Source organism: Octopus bimaculoides, chromosome 24 (genome assembly GCF_001194135.2).
Source record: "Octopus bimaculoides isolate UCB-OBI-ISO-001 chromosome 24, ASM119413v2, whole genome shotgun sequence".
Taxonomy (NCBI): Eukaryota; Metazoa; Mollusca; class Cephalopoda; order Octopoda; family Octopodidae; genus Octopus; species Octopus bimaculoides.
Window position 1 is genome coordinate 30,020,516 of NC_069004.1, and position 848 is coordinate 30,021,363.

The 848-nt window shown below is 36.4% G+C and overlaps 1 protein-coding gene across 1 annotated transcript in view; it reads right to left on the bottom strand.

The window, feature by feature from the left end:
• Positions 1 to 848, bottom strand: part of LOC106877114 (target of EGR1 protein 1) — a 14,168-nt gene that overhangs the window by 4,688 nt on the left and 8,632 nt on the right. The window lies entirely within an intron of this gene.

Below are 848 nucleotides of genomic sequence, written 5' to 3' on the forward strand. Positions count from 1 at the left end.
AAATCGGTCATTAGACTCCAGCCATGCTGGGACACCGCCTTGAATTTCTAATCAAATGAATCAGCCCCAGGATTTATTTTTTAAACCTGGTCTATCGGTCTCTTTTGCTGAACTGCTAAGTTACAGGGATGTAAACACACCAACACCAGTTGTCAAGAGTTGATGGGAGGACAAACACAGATAAAAACACATACACACACACATTTATATATGACAGGCTTCTTTCAGTTTCCGTCTACCAAATCCACACACAAGGTTTTCGTTGGCCCAAGGTCATAGAAGACACTTGCCCAAGAGGCCATGCATTAGGACTGAACCTGGAACCTTGTGGTTGGGAAACAAGCTTCTTACCACACAGCCACATCCGTTATTTTACTAAATTCTTCATTATTTTCAAAATTAATTGACACCAACGCAGAGCATTTCAACAGGAGTATGGTATCAAAAGGGTTAAAGTCATTTGAACAGATGCATAACAATACTAAATGTCTCTTGGTGTATTTTGTAATTTTAAGGGACACAGTAGGGAGCAGCCATCCAATATTTGGCCTATTATGCTCCTAAACACACCACCATTGGTCTAAAGTAATTCCCAGTGCATTTCTGAGTCACAAAACACTCAACATAGAAGAATTATTTTCCTATTATGTTGACACAAAACAAATTTTTAGTCATTTGTGAAAGACAGAATTCCATACGACTTCAAGACACACATACATACATGTACACATTCGCAGACACGCATATATATACGTATACATAGAGGGATAGAGACAGACAGACAGATACATATATATATATATATATATATATATATATATATATATATAATTCAATTAAAAACATAT